The 16,207-nt window shown below is 36.9% G+C and overlaps 1 protein-coding gene across 4 annotated transcripts in view; it reads right to left on the reverse strand.

The window, feature by feature from the left end:
• Window positions 1-16,207, reverse strand: part of GABRB2 (gamma-aminobutyric acid type A receptor subunit beta2) — a 284,112-nt gene that overhangs the window by 88,906 nt on the left and 178,999 nt on the right. The gene's annotated exons all lie outside the window — the stretch shown is intronic.

Consider the following 16,207-nt stretch of genomic DNA (forward strand, 5'->3'; position numbering starts at 1 on the left):
ATTTATTGCAGCCCTATTCCTAATTGCTATGTCATGGAAAAAGCCCAAGTGCCCATCTATCCACGAATGGATTAATAAATTGTGGTATATGTACACCATGGAATATTATGCAGCCTTAAAGAAAGATGGAGACTTTACCTCTTTTATGTTTACATGGATGGAGCTGGAACATATTCTTCTTAGTAAAGTTTCTTAAGAATGGAAGAAAAAGTACCCAATGTACTCACCCTTATTATGAAACTAATGTAGGACCTTCACATGAAAGCTATAACCCAGTTACAACCTAAGAATAGGGAGTAGGGGGAAAGGGAGGGGACGAAGGGGGGAGGTAGGTGGAGGGAGGGGGATTAATGGGATTACACATGCGGTGCATCTTACAAGGGTATATGTGAATCTTAGTAAATGTGGAATATAAAGGTCTTAGCAAAATAACTAAGAAAATGCCAGGAAAGCTATGTTAACTAGTGTGAAGAAAATGTGTCAAACGGTCTATGAAGCAAGTGTATGGTGCCCCATGATCATACTAATATACACAGCTATGATTTAATAAAAAAAATAAAAATAAAAAAAAATTATACACTATAACCAAGTGGGATTTATCCCAGGGTCTCAAGGCTGGTTCAATATACGTAAATCTATAAATGTAATTCAGCACATAAACAAACTAAAAAATAAAGATCATAGGATTCTCTCAACTGATGCAGAAAAAGCTTTTGATAATATCCAGCATCCCTTCATGGTCAGAACACTTAAGAAAATTGGTATAGAAGGGACATTTCTTAAACTAACAGAGGCCATCTATAGCAAACCCACAGCCAATATCGTATTGAATGGAGTTAAATTGAAATCATTTCCACTTAGATCAGGAACCAGGCAAGGTTGCCCATTGTCTCCATTGCTCTTTAACATTGTAATGGAAGTTTTACCCATTTCAATTGGGGAAGCAAAGGAGATCAAGGGTATTCATATAGGGTCAGAAGAGATCAAACTTTCACTCTTCACAGATGATATGATCGTATATCTGGAAAACACTAGGGATTCTACTACAACACTTTTAGAAGTGATCAAGGAATACAGCAATGGCTCAGGCTACAAAATCAACACCCATAAATCTTTAGCCTTTATATATACCAACAATAGCCAAAAAAAACAGTCAAGGACTCTATTCCTTTCACAGTAGTGCCAAAGAAGATGAAATATTTGGGAGTTTATCTAACAAAGGACATGAAAGATCTCTATAAAGAGAACTATGAAACTTTAAGAAAAGAAATAGCTGAAGATGTTAACAAATGAAAAAAACATACCATGCTCATGGCTGGGAAGAATCAACAGTGTTAAAATGTCTATACTACTGAAAGCAATATATAATTTTAATGCAATTCCTATCAAAGCTCCACTGTCATATTTTAAAGATCTTGAAAATATAATACTTCATTTTATATGGAATCCGAAAAAATCTCGAATAGCCAAAACACTACTCAGAAATAAAAACAAAGCAGGAGGAATCACGCTAACAGACCTGAAACTGTACTATCAATCGATAGTGATCAAAAAAGCATAGTACTGGCACAAAAACAGAAGTAGATGTCCGGAACAGAATAGAGAACCAAGAGATGAATCCAGCTACTTACTGTTATTTGATCTTGGACAAGCCAATTAAAAACATTCAGTGGGTAAAATATTCCCTATTTAACAAATGGTGCTGGGTGAACTGGCTGGCAATCTATAAAAGACTGAAACTAGACCCATACCTTTCACCATTAACTAAGATAGACTCTCACAGGATAAAAGGTTTAAACTTAAGACATGAAACTATAAAAATACTTGAAAAAAGTGCAGGGAAAACTCTTGAAGGAATTGGCCTGGGTGAATATTTTATGAGGAGGACTCCCCAGGCAATTGAAGCAGTATCAAAAATACATTACTGGGACCTGATCAAACTAAAAAGCTTCTGCACAGCCAAGAATATAGTAAGCAAAGCAAGCAGACAGCCCTCAGAATGGGAGAAAATATTTTCAGGTTACACCTCCGATAAAGGTTTAATAACCAGAATCCACAGAGAAGTCAAACGTATTAGCAAGAAAAGAACAAATGATTCCATCTCAGGGTGGACAAAGGATTTGAAGAGAAACTTCTCTAAAGAAGATAGATGCACGACCTACAGACACATGAAAAAAAGCTCATCATCCTTAATCTTCCGAGAATCAAAACTACTTTGAGATATTACCTAAACCCAGTAAGAGTTGTCCCCATAACAAAATCCCAAAACCAGAGATGTTGGCATGGATGTAGAGAAAAGGGCGCACTTCTACACTGCTGGTGGGTATGCACACTAATACCTTCCTTTTGGAAGGATGTTTGGAGAATACTTAGAGATCTAAAAATAGACCTGCTATTTGATCCTATAATTCCTTTACTAGGTATATACACAGAAGGCCAAAAATCACAGTATAACAAAGACATCTATATCAGAATGTTTATTGCAGCCCAATTCATAATTGCTAAGTCATGGAAGAAGACCAAGTGCCCATCGACCCACGAATGGACTAGCAAATTGTGGTACACGTATACCATGGAATATTATGCAGCCTTAAAGAAAGATGGAGACTTTACCTCTTTCATGTTTACATGGATGGAGCTGGAACATATTCTTAGCAAAATATCTCAAGAATGGACAAAAAGTATCTAATGTACTCAGCCCTACTATGAAGCTAATTTATAGCTTTCATATGAAGGCTGTAACCCAACTATAGCTCAAGAATATGGGGAAAAGGCCAAGGGAGGGGAGGTGAGGGGGGGATTAGGGTAGAGGGAGGGTAATGGGTGGGGCTACACCTATGGTGCATCTTAGAATGGGTACAGGCGAATCCTACTAAATGCGGAATACAAATGTCTACATATAATAACTAAGAAAATGCCATGAAGGCTACATTGAACAGTTTGATGAGAATATTTCAGATTGTATATGAAACTAGCACATTGTACCCCTTGATTGCGCTAATGTACACAACTATGATTTAACAATAAAAAAAGAAAAAAAAAGAATCCTTATTCTTTAGTGTTACGAATGACACAAGTCCATTTAATCTTCATTATTGCCAGTGCCTGGAGTAGTGCCTAGTACATAATAGATTCTTAATAAAACCATATTCAATGAACACAGAATTCTCTATGCTAAATTTCAAAATTATGACATTTCAAAATATTCACATATAGAATGTTCACTTAAGTATAAAATTTTGGATTTAAAGGGATTCTAAAAATGTATATTTCCATCTACCCCTTTCATATTGGGTTATATTTCTCTCTCCATATTTATAGGTACACTGACAAAATACCTTAACGTACAAAATAGAAAAATAATTTATGAGAAAGCTTTGGCTGAAATATTTCCATGAGAGGCTGCTGGCTGACTGACAATAAAGCACTTATTCTATAGAAAGAAAAAAATCTAACAATGTATTTAAGTGTTTCTTTCCTTACTGCAATTCCTAATTGTGAATGTAAATGTATAGTAAATATATAAGAAGTACTAGTCACTATAATTATTGCATTCTATAAGACTTCATGAAAATTCATTTTAAATTCCAGAATATTTTTACCCAGAAGAACCATTCAATAAAGATTTCTAAAAACACTTGGACCAAGAAGGTGTTTCTGAGGTTTACTATAAAATATATTCATAATCAAATCTCACTCCCGTGGATTTCCTCCAGTCCTTTAAGACAAATTATTATTACTAAGGGAGACTTGGCAATAGCTAAAGTGAAACTTTAAGAGCAATTAGTAGGAAGTGCAGGCCAGTGCTCTTGACCATAAGACTCATGTTTAAATTACACAGGCTTAAATCTTAGCTTTGCCTGACTCTAAGATATATTCCACCATACAAAGAAGGGAAAAAAATGTTAATAAATGTTTTTTTCTCACATGTAAGACTTTTGAGCCCCAGATTAAAAAGCTTTTCATAAGAAGATTTTCTATCTCTAATCTATATTAAGTTCCCTCCTTCCTGAATTACTTTAAAAGAAAATTTGGCTTTTGTAAATAAAATGTTTCAAATTATTTGATATTTATTTCATGCCCTTTTCCTTTATTTTCTAATATACATTTTAATAAAGTAGTGCTACATACCTAAGTCATTTATAATATTCATAATATGATTTTATTAGATATATTTCACCAATACCACCAGTACCATGATTTTGCTTTAATTGACACATAATTATATATATTTATGAGTAAATAATATTTCAGTACATATAAGGTATAATGATCAGATCAGGCTAACTAGCGTATCTATCATCTCAAAATTTATCATTTATGTGTTTGTGTGGGGGACATTCAATTTTTGACATACATTAAGTAATCCTATTAAAAAATACTGTTAGCACGGATTTACAGATGAAGAATTAGAAACATGGATAGGTTAATGTGTTTGCTCCAATAAACTAGTAAGGAGCAGCGCAATGATTCAAGATTCTTTCTTTTGCCTATTTATCTCCAAAGTGTTCTCATATTCTCTATATTAGGAGCATTATTTTTGAATTGTCTTCTATGCCTCTTAGAAAATGAAGACTTTGCTAGTTATTAATGTTGTTATTTTATTTGTATTCTTGTTGCACAATGGGACTCGGTTCTTCTTTCTATCTCTGACTGTATTACACAACTCAGGACACTCTTTATGGCTGGGTTTACTCTTCGGTTGGCCTTCCACTTGCACTTTGCAGGTGGTATGTACTTTAAGTGTTCAGTGAATTAACATTAGGAGTTCCCAACTCATTTGATATATTCTGTAAAGCAACATAAGTGGGCAGTTTTAAGACAGCATTTTGTTCTGCCCATTTCCCCAGAGATTCAATGTTATAAAAAGTAACCCAGAGGCTCGGTAGGTAGGGCGCCGGCCCCATATACCCAGGGTGGTGGGCAAGCCCGGCCCCGGCCAAACTGCAACAAAAAAATAGCTGGGCGTTGTGGCGGGCGCCTGTAGTCCCAGCTACTCGGGAGGCTGAGGCAAGAGAATCGCTTAAGCCCAGGAGTTGGAGGTTGCTGTGAGCTGTGTGAGGCCACGGCACTCTACCGAGGGCCATAAAGTGAGACTCCGTCTCTACAAAAAAAAAAAAAAAAAGTAACCCAGATTCTACAGAACACAAAAAAACATTTCGAAAGGAAATGGCAATCATAGAACAGGAACCTCTTTCAAAACTGCATCTAAAAGGAAAAGTATGACTGGCACAGCTAGCTCCAAGGTAGAATGCTGCTGATGAAGCAATAACAAAAGAATACCTATTATCTCTCCATCATCTAAGGGTTTCTTATGTTTCCACTTCTCTTAGCTAGGGAATAGTCAAGTGATTGTTCCCCACATTTAGATACTTGAATCTCATTCAAGTAAATTTGCACAAAGGACTATAAATTTAGAACCCATTATCTGAACAAAATCAACAGATATCTAATTTAATAACAACAACAAAAATGTATGTGCCAATGCCAGTCATGGAGGTACCTCCTGGTTTAGTGCTCAATTAACCTAAATGCCAGACCTGACAATTTAGAGCAAAAGTTTTAGAATAGTCAACTGTATTGAATATCGAGATTATTGACTTAATTTAAAATTTTGAATGAATGCTTAAAAAAATACAAGGAAAAAAACACAAAAATATAACTACTAGGTACCAATGCCTGTCATCAGACAAAAGAAATAACTCTCATTATTGTCCTTCTTAGCACATGTCCTTCTTAGCTCACTTAACTCTTAACTGAAAGAATGGATACAAGGATGAATGGTTATTTTTTACAGAAATGTCAGAGGGTAATAAAATGAAACATTCATTATCCACTCATTATCTACTCTCTTATTAACGAGAATCACTAACATTCTTAAAAGAAAAACTACCCTTTTAGATATATAAATACTGCTCTAAGAATGTACTACACAAGTAAGAAAAAAAATCTGTGAGAGACAATAAATCCATTTCCTAATTTGTTAATCATTTAAGGTCTTGATTAGGAATCTTTTGATATCTATGGTCCATCTGATCCATATTAAGTTTCAAATTCTGTTCTTTAAAATTCTTCAAATCACGATTTTGCAATAGTTTTCAGAAAACTATTTCAAAATGTACACACAAAAAAATTTCTGTATATGACTTTAAAAACAAATTAAATTACTTCAACTTAATTCAAACATGAGGGATTGTTGTAAAGATAAATGAGATGGTGGGGGCACAGGCAAGATGGCTGACTGAAGTCAGCTTTCCACAGAGGCTCTTATCCAGAAGGAGAGTTAAAAGACAGAAGTTTAGCAAGTAACCTGGTGGATTAGAGCTGAGCCAAGAGAAAAGGTTGAAGAATGCACATCAACCCTGCTGAGGCGAGCTGTGACCCCAAGGATACAAATAAAAGGTACAAAATCCATCCCCAAGCAGACAGGAGTCTTCTCCGTCATGAGAACGGCTTGCAGTACTCTGTACAAACAAGCAAGCAGAGTTCAAAAGTCCTCCCATTATATCCCACAGGAGAGACCTTCTAAAAACTGGACTTACTTCCCCTACTAGGGTGCCGTAAAACTATATAAAACTGTATATAGTCTCTACCTGCAATTCTGAACTCCCATACTCCCCTCCACTCTCATTCTGAAGTCTGGAAGCCTGTCGCCCAGGAGTCAAGATTCTTGGGTATTTTCTCGAGGTGTGGACAGGGCATGGACTTCTGCTGATCAGTGCTGATTCTGTGGCAGCACAGGAGTAAGGAGAGGATGGTCAGCTTAGAGGGACCCATATAGGAGCGGCTATGCCCCAAGGCACGGAGCAGCAGCCACAGCAGCAACAATAGGGCTCACCACTGGATATTCTGGAGTCACAGCCCCTGTCTCTCTGGGCAACCAGAGGAGGCCTGGCATCTTCTCTGGTGGCAGGCACTGGTGGAATAGATCTGGGATGGACACACAGGCCCTGTGAGTAAAGGGTTTGCCTGAGAAGGTACTGGCCTGGGCGGAGCACGGGGACTAGAATACGAGCACAGAGTCAGCAGTTTCCCAGGGCGGGGTTGCCCCAGAGGATCAGTTTACTGAGCCTAAGAAGCATCTGGCCATCAGGGATCATTAGCTGAGACAAAGTAGGGCAGGCAGACGCTGGAACTGACAGCTAATTTGAGCTATGTGCCACTCAAATACAAACTACAGCCGAGACCAGGCAGTGGCACAGACAGGTCCTGAGTCGCAGGTCCTGTGAACTCAAACAGCTTCTCTTCTGCAGGGGAATATACGTGGGCCAGAAACAAATTCTGCAAAGTTGTTCTGTTCTGTCAGCAACATCAATCAGGGGCGGGGCTGGAACTGAGTGAACAGTCCAGCCTCCATTAACCCAAGGTTGTCAGGCCTCACCTCCCCCGCCGCATAGTGGCAGAGAGCAGCGGCATGGCTGAGGAGACACAGATCTCCCTGTGATTCAGGCAGGTGAAAACCCCTGGAGTATCTACTCATTGGAGGCAACTGGGTCACAGACATGCAGGGTTATCAGTGACTGGGTGTGACAGAGGTGCATTGTGGGGAAGAAGGCATCAACCTTCCCAGAAGAATCTATTTGCTGGGTGGGTCCTCTTGATCTCAGGGAGCACAAGAGCAAGTCATATTTGAGTTCCCAGCAGACCCCTGTGATCTAGTGTCCAGAGACCTTTTGAACTCTCCCCCTTGAGAAAGGTGCTGACTGAGACCATTGATTTGAACCTCTTGAACTGGGCCAATCGCTTGAGGACTATCCAAGTGGTACCTTGAGTATGTGATTGTGGGAAGGTTTGATTTTCCTTTTCCAATTGTTGACTGTGGGGGGTGGGGTAACATAATTGCTGGTATTTCTCCACAGCTGAGACTTCGACCCAGAGCAACTGTTTCACTAGGGTAGGAGAGAGACCAGCTGAAAAAAAGACAGAGCCACTTAGCCCCACCACACTAAGCAGGTCCCCAGTTTGTCAGGCTGTAGCACTGTACGGGTTCTTGGCAAAGCTCCAGGGGAAAAGGTACAGATACCAGTTCCAGCTTTTGGGCAAAAGGCTGGTTAATCACTACTCCTGGGGCCCCCAACCGAACTTCTCTTTATCTGCTCATCTAGTCAAATGGTATAAAATAATCATGGGGCAGAATCAGTGAAAAAAATCAGGTAAAATGAATTTCCCACCCCCAAGGAAAGATACGGCAGTTACAACTGAATATCCCATTCATAAGCAGATGGCCGAAATATCAGAAATCGAATTCAGAATTTGGATTGCAAACAAGATTAATAGAATGGAAGAAAAGCTGGAATTAGAAATTCCAGGAGCAATTCAAAAGTTGTCTCAAGAATTCAATGAATTTAAAGACAAAATCACCAAAGATTTTGACACATTGAGAAAAGAATTTGCAGCCCTCAAAGATCTGAAAAATACAGAGAATCCCTCAGAAACAGAGTGGAGCAAGCAGAAGAAAGGATTTCTGACATTGACGACAAAGCTTATGAACGCTCCCAAACTCCAAAAAGAAAAAGAAAAAGAAAAAGAAATGGAGAGAGCAAAAGGGATCATTCTCTCAGAGAGCTCTGGGATAATTAAAAGAAAACTAATATTTGCCTCATAGGAATTCCTGAAAGTGATCACTGAGGCTCTTCTCCATGAAATTATGAAAGAGAATTTTCCAGACCATGCCAAGAAATTCTGAAATTCAGATAGCAAACAGTTTCAGAACCCCAGCACAACTCAACCTGAATAAGACATCCCCCAGACACATCATAATTAACATCACTAAAGTTAATATGAAGGAGAAAATTCTGAAAGCAGCCAGATGTAAGAAAACCATAACCTACAAAGGGAAGAATATTAGAATGACTGCAGATCTTTCAATGCTGAAACCTTTCAAGCCAGAAGAGGGTAGTCATTGACTTTAAATCTCCTAGAACAAAATGACTTTCAAAACAGGATCCTGTATCCAGCTAAACTGAGTTTCATTTATGATGAAGAAATTAAATACTTTGGTGACATTCACATGTTGAGGAAATTTGCCATAACTAAACAAGCTCTCCAGGATATTCTCAGACCTATCCTCCATAATGACCAGCCCAATCCTTTATCACAAAAATAAACTCACTCAGAAACTTTTGATCAAACTCCAACTTCCACAGTGGCAAAAGGATTAAAAATGTCCACTGGACTTTTGAAAACTCGATACCCAAAATTGTACCAGGCTTATCGATATTCTCAATTAATATGAATGGCTTAAACTGTCCTCTAAAGAGGCACGGGTTGGCTGACTGGTTACAAAGACTCAGGCCAGATAGTGGCCGCATTCAAGAATTTCATCTTATCTTAAAAGATAAATATAGACTCAGCATAAAGGGATGGTCATCTATATTTTAGGCAAATGGAAATCAGAAAAAAAGCAGGTGTTGCAAATCTACTTGCAGATACAATATGTTTTAAGCCAACAAAAGTAAGGAAGGATAAGAATGGTCACTTCATATTTGGTAAGGGCAATACTCAATATGATGAGATTTCAATTATTAATATTTATGCACCCAACCAGAATGCGCCTCAATTTAGAAGAGAAACTCTGACATGAGCAACTTGATTTCCTCCAGCTCCATAATAGTCGGAGATTTCAACACTCCTTTGGCAGTGCTCGATAGACCATTCCATAGGAAGCTGAGCAAAGAAGTTTTAGATTTAAACTTAACCATTCAACATTTGGATTGAACAGACATCTTCAGAATATTTTATCCCAAGAAAACTGAATATACATTCTTCTTATCAGCCCATGGAACATACTCCAAAATCGATCACATCTTAGGTCACAAGTTTAACCTCAGTAAATTTATTTATTTATTATATTTATTTATTTTTATTAAATCATAGCTGTGTACATTAGTATGATCATGGGGCACCATACACTTGGTTCATAGATTGTCTGACATATTTTCATTACACTAGTTAACATAGCTTTCGTAGCATTTTCTTAGTTATTTTGCTAAGACCTTTACATTCCACATTTACTAGGATTCACATATACCCTTGTAACCTCAGTAAATTTAAAGGAATAAAAATTATTCTTTGCATCTTCTCAGACCAACATGGAATAAAAGTTGAACTCAGTAATAAAGGAATCTGCATACTCATACAAAAACATGGAAGGTAAATAATCTTATGCTGAATGATAGCTGGGTGATAGATGAGATTAAGAAAAAAATTAACAAATTTTTGGAACAAAATGACAATGAAGACACAAATTATTTGAACCTTTGGGATACTGCAAAGGCAGTCCAAAGAGGGAAATTTATAGCACTGCAAGTCTTCCTCAAGATAACAGAAAGAGAGTAAGTTAACAACTTAATGGAACATCTCAAGCCACTGGAAAAGGAAGAACATTCGAACCCCAAACCCAGTAGAAGAAAGGAAATAACCAAAATTAGAGCAGGATTAAATAAAATTGAAAACAAAAGGATTTTACAACAGATCAATAAATCAAAAAGTTGTTTTTTTGAAAAGGTCAATAGAATAGATAAAACTTTGGCTAACCTAACCAGAAAAAAAAAAAGAAAAAAAAAACAGTAAAATCTCTAATTTCATCAATCAGAAATGAGAAAGTCGAAATAACAACAGACTCCTCAGAAATTCAAAAAATTCTTAATGAACATTACAAGAAATTTATTCTCAGAAATATGAAAATCTGAAGGAAATTGACCAATACTTGGAAGCATGTCACCTTCCAATACTTAGCCAGAATCAAGTGGAAATGTTGAACAGGCCTATATCAAGTTCTGAAATAGCATCAACCATACGAAATCTCCCAAAAAAGAAAAGCCCGGGACCAGATGGCTTCATTTCAGAATTCTACCAACCCTTTAAAGAGGAACTAGTACCTATATTACTCAAACTTTTCTGAAATATAGAAAAAGAAGGAATACTACCCAACACATTCTATGAAGCAAACATCACCTTGATCCCCAAACCAGGGAAAGACTCAAGAAGAAAAGAAAATAATAGACCAATATCACTAATGAATATTGATGCAAAAATATTCAACACGATCCTAACAAACAGAATCCAGGAACACATCAAACAAATTAATCATCATGACCAAGTGGGTTTTATCCCAAGGTCTCAAGGCTGGTTCAATATATATATAAATCTATAAATATAATTCAGCATATAAACAAATTAAAAAACAAAGACCATCTAATTCTCTCAATTCAGTCAGAAAACCTTTTGAGAATATCCAGATACCTTCATGATCAGAACACTTATGAAAATTGGTATAGAAGGGACGTTTCTTTTTTTCTTTCTTTTTTTTTTTTTTGTAGAGACAGAGTCTCACTGTACCACCCTCGGGTAGAGTGCCATGGCGTCACACGGCTCACAGCAACCTCTAACTCTTGGGCTTACGCGATTCTCCTGCCTCAGCCTCCCGAGAAGCTGGGACTACAGGCGCCCGCCACAACGCCCGGCTATTTTTTTGTTAGTTTGGCTGGGGCTGGGTTTGAACCTGCCACCCTCACCATATGGGGCCGGCGCCCTACTCACTGAGCCACAGGTGCCGCCCTAGAAGGGACATTTCTTAAATTGATAGAGGCCATCTACAGAAAACCCACAACCAATATCATGTGAATGGAGTTAAACTGAAGTCATTTCCACTCAGATCAGGAACCAGACAAGGTTGCCCACTGTCTCCACTGCTCTTTACCATTGTAATTGAAGTTTTAGCCATCACAATTAGGGAAGAAAAGGAGATCAAGGGTATTCATATAGGGTCAGATGAGATCAAACTTTCACTCTTTGCAGATGATATGATTGTATATCTGGAAAACACCAGGGATTCTACTATAAAACTCTTAGAAGTGATCAAGGAATACAGCAGCATCTCAGGTTAAAAAAATAAACATTTATAAATCGGTAGCCTTTGTATATACTAACAATAGTCAAGCTGAAAAAACAGTTAGGGACTCTATTCTGTTCACAGTAGTGCCAAAGAAGATGAAATATTTAGGAGTTTATCTAACAAAGTACATGAAAGATCTATATAAAGAGAACTATGAAACTCTAAGAGAAGAAATAGTTGAAAATGTTAACAAATGTAAAAAACATGCCATATTCATGGCTGAGAAGAATCAACATTGTTAAAATGTCCATACTACCCAAAGCAATATACAATTTTATTGCAATCCCTATTAAAGCTCCACTGTCATACTTTAAAGATCTTGAAAAAATAATACTTTGTTTTACATGGAATCAGAAAAAACCTTGAACAGCCATTATTCATAAGTAAAAACAAAGCAGGAGGAATCATGCTACCAGACCTCAGACTATACTATAAATCAATAGTGATCAAAACAGCACGGTACTGGCACCAAACCAGACAGGTAGATGTATGGAACAGAACAGAGAACCAAGAGAGGAATCCATCTACTTACTGTTATTTGATCTTTGACAAGCTAATTATAAATATTCAGTGGGGGAAAAGATTCCCTATTTAACAAATGGTGCTGGGTGAACTGGCTTGCGACCTGTAGAAGACTGAAACTAGACCCATACCTTTCACCATTAACTAAGACTCTCACTGGATTAAAGATTTAAACTTAAGACATGAAACTATTAAAATACTAGAAGAAAGTGCAGGAAAAAGTCTTGAAGAAATTGGCCTGGGCGAATATTTCATGAGGAGGACCCCACCCCCCCAGGCAATTGAAGCAGATCAAAAATACACTACTGGGACCTGATCAAACTAAAAAGCTTCTGCACAGCCAAGAACACAGTAAGTAAAGCAAGCAGACAGCCCTCAGAATGGTAGAAGATATTTGCAGGTTATGTCTCAGACAAAGGTTTAATAACCAGAATCTCCAGGGAACTCAAACGTATTACCAAGAAAAGAACAAGTGATCCCATTTGAGGGTGTGCAAGGGACTTGAAGAGAAACTTCTCTGAAGAAGACAGGCACATGGCCTACAGACATATGAAAAAATGCTCATAATCCTTAATCATCAGAGAAATGCAAATCAAAACTACTTTGAGAGATCATTTAACTCTAGTAAGATTAGCCCATATCGGAAAATCCCAAGACCAGAGACGTTGGCATGGATGTGGAGAAAGGGGAACACTTCTACACTCCTGGTAGTAATGGAAACTAATATTTTTCTTTTGGAAAGATGTTTGGATAACACTTAGAGATCTAAAAATAGACCAGCCTTTCAACTCTACAATTCCTCTACTAGGTATATATCCAGAAGACCAAAAATCACATTATAACAAAGATATTTGTACCTGTTTGTTGCAGCCCAATTCATCATTGCTAACTCATGGAAGAAGCCCAAGTGCACATCAATCCACAAATGGATTAATAAATTGTGGTATATATACACCATGGAGTATTATGCAGGCTTAAAGAAAGATGGAGACTTTATCTCTTTCATGTTTATGTGTATGGAGCTGGAACATATTCTTAGTAAAGTATCTCAAGAATGGAAGAAAAAGTATCCAATGTACTCAGCCCTACACTGAAACTAATTTATAGCTTTCATATGAAAGCTATAAACCAATTATAACCTAAGAATATGGGGAAAGGGGAAAGGGAGTGGAGGGGAGGGGAGAGGAGGGACAGAGGGAGAGTCACACCTATGGTGCATCTTACAAGGGTACATGTGAAACTTACTAAATGTAGAATATAAATGTCTTAACACAATAACTAAGAAAATACCAGGAAGGCTATGTTAAAGAGTGTGATGAAATTATGTCAAATGGTATATAAAACCAGCGTATGGTGCCCCATGATTGCATTAATGTACACAGCTATCATTTAATATTTAAAAAAAATAAAAAATAAATTAAAAAAAGATAAATGGGATAATCTCTATGAAAATGCCCAGTGTGAGGCCTGGCACTTTTTAAAAGTTTAATTGATCTTAAATATTATTATTGTCATTGTTGTTAAAAATTTAAATGAATCTATCGTTGTTGAAAAGTTAAATAAAATTCTAAACATAGTTAATTACCTATTTTGAGTTTGCTTAACTATTACGAGTTAATATTTTTTCTCTCTCTCTCTTTAACAGCAAAGAGTAGGAATTATGTTTTTTTCAGCCCTCTCCAATTTATACTTTAGAATTTCTCGTTTGCCATTTTTAACTCAAATTTCCCCCTCATTTTCTACCAAACAGCACAATTCAATACAACTGCAGATTTGTTTTATGTTTCACCTTCCTCAATTGCATTATTTAAAGCTTAAATTTTTTTTATCTCTAAAACATCCCAAGAAATGCCATTTTGAGTGTCAGAAAATGTTACCATGTGTTTCAAAGTTCAGTGGGAATCACATACACATTCAAAGACCAACTTTAGCTTCAAAACATTAACACCAGGAAACAAGCCAACAGAATTTCACAGCATTAAATTTCTCCTCCAAAGATAAAGAACCATTTAATTTGGAGATTTTCAAGAGTCTATCTGCAGCCATGCAACATAGCAGAGAGCTCATTGAACATACCACAAATAGAAATTATAAATATATTATCTAATATGTGTGGGCAACTGTGTCTCTCACAATTCTGATTTAACTTCATTATCTCATTTAACACAAATACCTTTAGTTTATGATCCAATTCTCATACACACATATCTCTCTCAAAATATTTTAAATATTTTAAAACGCAAAGTATAGAATGAAAAGGAAATCACAAAAGAGAACAATTAGAGCTCTCTCAACAAAAGAAAATACCCACAAAATATCAATATTTTTCTAGAATTAACTGCTGAAAATTTTACTCAAGTGATGTGACAGTGAATCACTAATTACAAGACAATGATTTGATGAGAGACCTCTACGTTGCTGTGTCAGGGGTTATAGGTAAGGGAATGGGATGGCAAATACAGTAATGTCTACAATGTCCATAGTGCCTGTCTTCCAGATATTGGCAAAGCACAATTTCTCCAAGAATAGGATTTGGAAAACAAGTTTATCTGTTCATATTAATGATGACTAATGATTAAAACTGTGGCTTTAGCTAAGTCACAGCCTGTTTGATATACCTTCTTTATAGACAAAATAGGGACCTCAATATGTGTCCCAACTCACAAGTCTCCTGCTAGTATTAAACATTTAATGTCATGTGAACTGTTCCTTCAAGCCAGTTTTGAGCCTGGGGCCTTGTGAAGCTGTGAACCTCTGCTTTTTGTTTTCTATGTCAATCAGCAGTCTCCCCTCACCTTGTGGTCTGCTGCCTAAGTGCACCACACACTCTGGACTGCATTCTCTTATTACCATCACTGTCTAGTTGTGCATTTTATCTTGAATGTTTGCCTGACAGCTCTTTGAATAAAATCCATGAGACACTATGCCACGACATGACACTGTTACATATACTTAGGGGGTATGATTCAGAGGTCTTCACCCAGGACCACCTAAGTTCCACTGCAGACACAATCAAATGCTAGTGGAATGACTCCATTCTCAGAAACAAATTCAACAAATATATCATGAGTCACATACTAAGGGAAAAAAAGTTTTTTCTAGTATGGCAGTGAAAGTATTAAATGAGAAAATGCATGTGAAATTTCCTTGAAATAGAAAAGCACTAATAACACAATGCTTTTCTAACTCTACTGAGTTTTCTACTTATCCTGTACTTCCAAATCTATCAGTTCAATTTTTTTCTTACCTAAAATAAGAGAAGCATTGACCATCCCTATAAAATGAATTCTCCATTCCATATCACAACCAGAGTCAGAAAGTCATCCCACACCCTTAGTAGGTGAACTACATAAATGTGAAAATCACCATGTCACTTCTATGCCTGAAAGCCTTCCATGGGTTTTTGATCACTTATTGGTCAAATCCCATATAATTTTAAAATCAAAGTTGAACACTTATGTCTTGACTACTGGGATAGCACTTCTGCTTTGATGTTGAGTGAAGGCCAAGAAAATTTTCTTAAGTTCTTAAGGAACAAGGAGTGATAAAAAGCAGGGTTTTAGAAAGATTTACCTGGCAATGTTTTGGAGATTACAAAGGAAGACAGAAAAAACCTAAAGGTAAGGAGCTCAGGGTTGGAAGTTGCCAAACATGGGACTACAAATTCAACTTGGTCTATAGGAGTTACTTAATATAAACACTTCAAAATTGGAGTATTCCTAATTTCTCTTAGAAAAAAAACAAAACAAAAAACAGAAAACTAGATCTGATAGCAGTAAACTTCTGGAG

Source organism: Nycticebus coucang, chromosome 17 (genome assembly GCF_027406575.1).
Source record: "Nycticebus coucang isolate mNycCou1 chromosome 17, mNycCou1.pri, whole genome shotgun sequence".
NCBI classification, from domain to species: domain Eukaryota; kingdom Metazoa; phylum Chordata; class Mammalia; order Primates; family Lorisidae; genus Nycticebus; species Nycticebus coucang.